Consider the following 8,185-nt stretch of genomic DNA (forward strand, 5'->3'; position numbering starts at 1 on the left):
TGAGAGACAACAGAATGATCAATAACTTGGTAGTCTAAGACCTACATGAACTAAAAGGGCACTTTGAATGAAAAAAGGATGTCAAATAGCTCTGAGTCTCACCACTCCCAAAGTCTCAAAAATGCCTGTGAAAAGTCTCTCCGGAGAAGGCATTTTGAATCCTCAAACCTGCTGGTGATTATTTAGTTACTGGCTTATTATTCTAAATTCTAAAAATAATGCAATAGATAGAAGGAATTGAAATAATCTTGCATAGTACATTATCCTGTATCACACTAAAATAGTTAATGTGTTTTCCTGTTTTTAATCACTTAGAAAACTACAGAAGGTATATGTTGTCATTTTGATGTAACATTGGAAAGAAAACTTCTGGAGAGGATTGTGGAAAGATGGCAGAGTAGGGAGCTCCAAGACTCAGTCCTTCCACTAAAACACTATTAAATACGTAAGAACTGCCAGAAACAACTGTTTTGAAACTCTAGAGGCCAGAAGAACTTGGTACAGCATCCAAGGAAGAGCAGGAAGAAGAGGCTAATTAATTATGGTAAAGAACAGTAAGTTGTTCTCTGTGTGGCAACTCCCAGCTACTGGTGTTTATCTCCCACTCTCATGGCAGGCCACCATGGGGGCCCCCCTGGCTAGCTCACCAGTGCCAGAAAGGGATTTAAAAATCCTCTTCCCTAAGAATAGGGTGGGGCATAGCTGAACACTGATCACAGATTTTGATTAGTGAATTCAGATCACTGGGGGCTTGGTCCAGGGGGGAGCTACTCTTTCAACCTGTCCTGAACAAAGGCAACAGCAGCCATTGTTTCAAGCCTTCCTGGACAGGATCATGGCAGTGGAGACTTAAAGACACTGTGCTTCTTCTGGGTTGCAGAGAACAATTATATCGAAGAGCTGCTTTTGCTGGGCAGTCCAGGAAAGCTTAGTTTTGCGGAGGCATCAGAGAAGCTCTTGGCACCTGATCTAGTTTGCTAGCTGCTGGAATGCAATATACCAGAAACAGAATGGCTTTTAAAACGGGGAATTTAATAAGTTGCTCATTTACAGCTCTAAGGCCGAGAAAATGTCCCAATTAAAACAAGTCTATAGAAACGTCCAATCAAAGGCATCCATCCAGGGAAAGATACCTTGGTTCAAGAAGGCCGATGAAGTTCAGGGTTTCTCTCTCAAGTGAGACGGCACATGGTGAACACAGTCAGGGCTTCTCTCTCAGCTGGAAGGGCACATGGTAAACACGGCATCATCTGCTAGCTTTCTCTCCTGGCTTCCGGTTTCATGAAGCTCCCCGGGAGGCATTTTCCTTCTTCATCTCTAAAGGTTACTGGCTCGTGGACTCTCTGCTTGGTGGTGCTGCAGCATTCTCTGCTCTTTCTGAATCTCTCAATTTCTCCAAAATGTTACCTCTTTTATAGGACTCCAGAAACTAATCAAGACCCACCCAAATGGGTGGAGACATGTCATCACCTAATCCAGCTTAACAACCACTCTTGATTAAATCACATCTCCAGGGAAATGATCTGATTACAGTTTCAAACATACAGTATTGAATAGGGATTATTCTGCCTTTATGAAATGGGATTTAGATTAAAACATGGCTTTTCTAGGGGACATACATCCTTTCAAACCAGCACAGCACCCTTCCCAATTTCCTCCCCAGGGCACTTTTAGAGTTGACCTGCACTTCTTTCATGGGTCCCTGGCCCTGTTTTGCCTGGGAAAGACTGACTTGGGAGAGTCCTGTCTGATGTGCCTCTCCTCCCAGAATTTGCTCTCCAGGCACATGTAGTTTGAAAAAATGGAAGTGTAAGAAACTATAGAGTGAACAGTCTGGGACGAAGTCTTGCTGGCTTCAAATGCCCTGGGAAATGGGACAACCAAACTCCTGTAAATAGGAGAGCTCCAAAACAACAAGCTCCTGTCTTGCCTAGGACAAGACCGAGGGTCTGGGAAAACACTGCTTGATACATTTGCCTTGGGCAGACCTCAGTAGGAGGGCCAAGTCTCAAGAAAAACTCTGTCTTATCACCAGCTGGTTACAAAATCAAGAAAATGTTAGCTCAGGGAATAAATCCCAGAGCTAACACTTTAAAACACTAAAATGTACAGTGTGCAACAATAGACAACGAGACAGAAACAGGAAGTGATGGCCCATCCAAATGAAATGGATAAAACTACAGGAAGCACCCATGAAGAGACAAGAATGTTGACATATTGAACAAAGCTTTTTTAAAAATCTTAAAAATGCTCAAGGAGATGAAGGAAAATACAGAGAAAGAACTAAAGGATATAAGAAAAACAATGAGCAATATGAGAGTTGGTAAAAAGAAATTTTAAAAAGAAACCAAACAACTATTGGAGTTGAAGACCAGAATAACTGAAATGAAGAATTCCCAGGAGGGTTTCAAGAGCAAATTGCAAGTGGCAGAGAAAAGAATCAGTGAAATTAAAGACAAAACACTAGAAATGAGTCAGGCTAAGGAGCAGAAAGAAAAAAGTAATACTAAAAACAAAAATAGCCAAAGATACTTCAGAGATACTGTTAGCCACACCAATATATGCATTATGGGAGCCCCAGAAGGAGAACAAAGAGAAAAGGGCAGAAGAATATTCAAAGAAATAATAACAGAACGTCTCAAGCTTAGTAAAAGATGTGGATATGCATGTCCAAGAAACTCAGAACAAACAGGATAAACATGAAGAAAAATACACCTCATCATATATTGATCATATTGAATGCAGAGGATAAAGAGAGAATTCTGAAAGCTGTATGAAAAAAGCAACATGTAACATCTAAGGGAGTCCTAAGTAGATTGAGTGTTGGTTTCTCATCAGAAACCATACAGGCAAAGAAAGCAGTGAGTTGAAATACTTAAAGTGTTGAAAGAAAACAACTGCCAGCCAAGAATTTTATATCCGGCAAGACTTTAAAAAATGAGGGAGAAGAGTGATTTGAACAGTGAATAAAAAAGTAGTTGCAAAGTCCCCTTCAGGGAATGATGAGAAAGGGGGAAAATTCAACTTCCCCAAATTGAATTCTTGATATTCTCACAAGCAGTGGGGACAACCAAAGCAATAGACTGAGCCCCCAGTGTTGGGGTTTGTTCATATGAAACTTAACCCCACAAAGGATAGGGTCAAGCCTACTCAAAATTAGGGCAAAGAGCCACCCCCAAGAGAACCTCTTTTGTTGCTCAGATGTGGCCTCTCTCTCCAGCCAGCACAACAAGCAAACTCACTGCCCTCCCTCTGTCTACATGGGACATGACTCCCAGGAGTGTGGGCCTTCCTGGAAACTTATAGAATGAGCTGTGACTCAGCACCAAGGGATTGAGAAAACTTCGACCAAAAGGTGGAAGAGTGAAATGAGACAAAATAAAGTGTCAATGGCTGAGAGATTCCAAACAGAGTTGAGAGGTTATCCTAGAGGTTGTTCTTATGCATTAAATAGATAACACCTTGTTAGCCAAGTTGTAATGGAGAGGCTGGAGGGAACGCCTGAAAATGTAGAGCTGTGTTCCAGTAGCCATGTTTCTTGAAGATGATTGTATAATGATATAGCTTTCAAACTGTGACTGTGTGATTGTGAAAACCTTGTGTCTGATGCTCCTTTCATCTACCTTATCAACGGATGAGTAAAACATAGAATAAAAATAAATAATAGGGGGAACAAATGTTAAAATAAATTTAGTAGACTGAAATGCTAGTGATTAATGAAAGGGAGGGGTAAGGGGTATGGTATGTATGAAATTTTTTCTGTTGTCTTTTAATTTCTTTTTTCTGAATTGATGCAAATGTTCTAAGAAGTCATGATGATCAATGTGCAACTATGTGATGATATTGTGAATTACTGATTATATATGTATTACAGAATGATCATGTTAAGAATGTGTTGTTATATATTTTAAAAATTTAAAAATTAATAAAAAAAAATGAGGGAGAGGTTAAGACATTCTCAGATGAGCAGAAGCTGAGGGAGTTCACCACTTCTAGATCTGCCCTACATGCAATTCTTTAGACTGAAAGGGAATTCTTTAGACGGAAAGAAAAGAACACTAGATAGTGGTTCAAAGCATCATTAAAAATAATAAGACCCGTGTTAAAAAAAAGACCCGTGTTAAAGGTAACCATTTGGGCAGTTATAAATGCCAGTGTTATTGTATTGTGGTGTTTGATGTGTAACACCATATCAACAAAATTTAGTTACTGCCTGCAGGAACTAATGCAAATGCATAATAAGTAATGATAAATCTATGGCCTTGGACATAACAGTGTATAAAGATTTAAATGGTAAGAAGTATAAAAAATGTTGAGGGGACAGAGGGGTATTGGAAAAGTATATGTGCATGCTATTGAAGTTAAATTGTTAGCAAACCAAATATGATTGTTACATATTTAGAATGTTAAAACTTAATCCCATATTTGCCACAAGGAAAATAGATGAAAAATATACCCAGATAGAAATGAGAAGGCACTCAAAGTGGCACAACAACAACAAAAAATCAAGTTTACAGTTCTAGTGCTGAGAAAATGTCCAAACTAAGGCACCAACAAGAAGTTACCTTCACTCAAGAAAGGCTGATGCCATCCAGAAGACCTCTGTCAGCTGGGAAGGCACGTGGCTGGTGTCTGCTGGTCCTTGTTCCCAGTTCCATTGCTTCCAGCTTCTGATGCCAGTGGTTTCCTCTTTAACCATCTGTAAAATTCACTTAGCTCCTCTGGGACACAACTCTAGGTTCTGGCTTGCTTAGCATCTTATGGGAAGGCACATAGTGATGTCTGCTGGGCTCTGCCTGTTTCTAGGCATTTTTCTTTATCAGCATTCCAAGCATCTCCAAACATCTATGTCTCTGTCAGTTCTGAAGCAACTCTTCTCCAGACATCTACATAGGCTTTCCAGGTTGTGGCTTGCTTAACATCTCATGGGAAGGTATATGGTGACATCTGCTGGGCTCCAAACATCCCTTTCTCTTCTGTGCACTCTCCAAAATGTTTCTTCTTTTAAAGGACTCCAGTAAACTAATCAAGACCCACCAGGAATGGGTGGAGTCACACCTCCATCTCATCAAAAGGTCACACCCAGAAATGAGCATGCAATATCATCTAGAGATAATCTAATCAAAAGTTCCCACCCTACAATATTCAATTGGGATTAAAATAGTTGCCTCCACAAGATTGGATCAGGATTAAAACATGGCTTTTCTGGAATACATAATAGTTTCAAACCAGCACAAGACTTAATCTCTAAGCCAGAAGAACTAGATAAAGTTCTGTAAACTCAAAGTGAGCATAAGGAAAACATAATAAAGATTAGAACAGAGATAAATAAAATAGAAACAAACAAAAAAACAATAGGATCAACAAAACCAAAAGTTGGTTCTTTGAAAAGATCAATGAAATTGACAAACTTTTGGCTAGACTGACAGAGAGAACGCAAATAACTAAAATCAGAGATGAAAAAGGGGAACGTTACTACCAACCTTGCTGAGATAAAATGAACTATAAGAGGATACTATAATAACTATATGCCAATAAATTAGATAACCTAGAAAAAATGAACAAATTCTTAGAAACACACAAAGTACCTACATTGATTCAAGAAAAATAGAAGCTCTCTACAACTAATTAGTACTAAAGACATTGAATCAGGGAGCTGGCTGCGACTGAGGCAAGATGGCGAAGGCACTACGCTGTCTGTCTTATGCTGATGACATTAGCAACTGCATAAGAAAAGTCTGCTATCAAAATATACTTTTTTCCTGAGAGAAAGATACTCTGAACTCCATAGTGTGGTGAAAGCAGCCTCATGTAGACTTGGATCCTGCTTTTCCAGTCTGTTTGGGTTCTGTTTTTCGTCCCTGTTGATTAGACTGGGTTTACTCCCAGTGAAGAGTTTGTGATTCATGACAGATGAGTCTAGAAATTGTAGTCAAGACTTGAGTCTGAAGGCTTTCTCCATTCTCAGCTTTCCTCACCTACTGCTTATTTGTTTGTGAGTGAACATCCAGAGGAAGACAGTTGTCAACTGACTTATTGACAATGCAACCACAGGAGTTAATGACCTTCAACGATGTGGCTGTGGACTTCACCCAGGAAGAGTGGGTCCTGCTAGACACATCCCAGAGGAAGCTGTTCAGAGAAGTGATGCAGGAGAATATCAGACTTCTGGTCTCAGTGGGCACTGGGAAACGAACCCAGGTCTTCAGCATGGCAGGTGAGAAATCTGTCTTCTGAGCCACCGTGGCCTGCCTCAATCTGAATCTTTTAATTGGACATCTAGTCTACCAATCAGATGTACTTTCCCAGTTGGCACAAGGAGAGGAAGTGTGGAGAGATGGAATAGGATTTCTCCAAAATCAGAGTCCAGGCAGGAAATGCACTTTTAAAAAACAAGAAGTGGTGTCCTGCAACCTGCCTGCAGGCAAGACACATTTAACATCACGTCATTGCAGACATCTCACACTCTAAATAAAAAGAATTCCTTTAAATGCTCTTATTTGCAAGAAGATTCCACTCAGAGATCCACAGTGACTCAACATGCATTAGTTCACATGAGAAAGAAGCCATATTGCCACAAACCACGTAGAAAAGTCCTCAGTGACCAGTCAACTTGCAATGAAAAGAAACGAATTCACACTAGAAATAAATCATATGAATGTCATCAAAGGGCTGAAGCCTCTATTAAAAGTTCTGGTCCCAGTCAGTACAGTGGAATTCACTTTGGAGATAAGCCATATGGATACCTTCTATGTGGGAAAGCTTTGATTAAAATTTCTCAGCTTAGGCAACATGAGAGAATTCACACTGGAGAAAAGCCCTATGAATGTCAGCTATGTGGAAAATCCTTCAGTCAATCTTGCAATCTCCGACAACATGAGAGAACTCATACTGGAGAGAAATCCTATGAATGTCATCTATGTGGGAAAGCCTTCAGTCAATCTTGTAATCTCCGACAACATGAGAGAACTCACACTGGAGAGAAATCCTATGAGTGTCATCTATGTGGGAAAGCCTTCATTTGATATGCTCACCTTAGACAACACGTTAGATCTTACAGTGGAGAGAAACCGTATGAATGTCCTCTATGAGGGAAAGCCTCCAGTCGATATTCTTGGCTTAAACAACATGAGAGATCTCACATTGGAAAGAAAACCTACAAATGTCGTGTATGTGGAAAATTATTCAGTCGATATTCTCAGCTTAGACAACATGAAAGATCTCACATTCGAAAGAAACCCCATAAATGTCACCTGTGTGGTAAAGTCTTTAGTCGAGTTTTTCATCTTAGACAATATGAGAGAACTCACACTGGAGAGAAGCCGTATGAATGCAGTGTATGTGGGAAAGCCTTCAGTCAATGTTCTTCCCTTAGAAAACATGAGAAAACTCACACTGGAGAGAAATCCTATGAATGCAGTGTATGTGGAAAAGCCTTCATTCGTTGCTCTGCCTTCAGACGACATGAGAGAATTCACACTGAAGAGAAACCCCCTGAATGTCGCCAATGTGGAAAAACCTTCAGTCGATATGCTTATCTTAAACAACATGAGAGAATTCACACTGGAGAGAAAGACTATGAATGCCCCCGATGTGGGAAAGCCTTTGTTCATCCCTCTAACCTTAAACGACATGAGAGAACTCACACAGGAGAGAAACCTCATGAATGTCAACTATGTGGGAAAGCTTTTAGTCGATATTCATATCTTCGACAACATGAGAAAACTCACACTGGCTAGAAAACCTATGGATATCATCTGTGCGGTGAAGCTTTTGCTCATAGATCTGTATTCAAGGGACATGAGAAAAAGCACAATGGACAGAAGCAATGAGACTGTCATGTTTATGGGAAAACCTTAGTTTTTATAAACTGAAACAATATGCTACAATTCAAACTTGTGAGAAATCTTATGAAAGTTATCAATATGGGAAAGTCTTCAGTTAATATTTTGACCTTAGATGGAATGAGAGAACTCACAGTATAAATGCTTGGAACCTTAAAGAGATTTCAGCTATAGATTTAACTTTAACACACACCAGAGAACGCACATACTGAGGATAAACTATGTTTTTAATCAATATGGTAGTGCCTTTAGTCATCTGTACTATTTCAGTTAATCTAAGGAAAATCACATAAGAGATTCTGTATGAAGATAGAGATGTATCAAAGCACAAAGTACTCTGA

The 8,185-nt window shown here is 39.7% G+C and overlaps 1 pseudogene; it reads left to right on the plus strand.

Moving 5' to 3' along the window:
• The first annotated feature begins 5,435 nt into the window (after window positions 1–5,435).
• On the plus strand, window positions 5,436–7,874 carry LOC143655889 (uncharacterized; annotated as a pseudogene).
• Window positions 7,875–8,185: the final 311 nt, after the last annotated feature.

Source organism: Tamandua tetradactyla, chromosome 2, assembly GCF_023851605.1.
Source record: "Tamandua tetradactyla isolate mTamTet1 chromosome 2, mTamTet1.pri, whole genome shotgun sequence".
In the NCBI taxonomy this organism is placed as follows: Eukaryota; Metazoa; Chordata; class Mammalia; order Pilosa; family Myrmecophagidae; genus Tamandua; species Tamandua tetradactyla.